This window comes from Bison bison, unplaced genomic scaffold, assembly GCF_000754665.1.
Source record: "Bison bison bison isolate TAMUID 2011002044 unplaced genomic scaffold, Bison_UMD1.0 scf7180017863959, whole genome shotgun sequence".
NCBI classification, from domain to species: domain Eukaryota; kingdom Metazoa; phylum Chordata; class Mammalia; order Artiodactyla; family Bovidae; genus Bison; species Bison bison.
The window spans coordinates 350,624-351,184 of NW_011494531.1; positions in this window are offsets into that span (position 1 = coordinate 350,624).

Below are 561 nucleotides of genomic sequence, written 5' to 3' on the forward strand. Positions count from 1 at the left end.
CACATCTTGGCTCAGATTGCATCTCATTTGTACAGTTATTCAACAAGTATTTATTGAGCTTGTAAGTTGTACCAGATCATGAGCTGGAGAGGCAGTTCGTGGGGGAGGTAGGGAGGGAGGCGAGAAAACTCTGCCTGGTGTCTAAAGGGAGAGATAGTCTCTTGCACCAGTAGGATGCAAAGTGCAGAGACCTGGGAGTACTGAATAGGAAAAGACATTACCACACCTGGTTGTTCAGCAGCCCCAGGCGTTACTAAATGAACAATTGAAAGAATTGCAGACTTCTGTCTCTGGGTTACCTAATCACTTACAAGGTAGGTGCAACATAACCGAGCCCTTAACTACTGATGTTTTAGTTCAATTTTTCAGTCTGAAGCATTACTGGGGACCCTTTAGAAAAGAAAAGGTCTTCAACGAGAAAGGGTTATGCTAGTCTCTGAGTTAACCCACCTCTTCTTCCATAAAAATAGGCCCCCAGGGTTTAGAATACTGAGGATTTCACTTTTCAGTTTCCTTTGCTCTAGGTGTTTGCTTAGGCTTCAATAACAAAGTACCAGACTG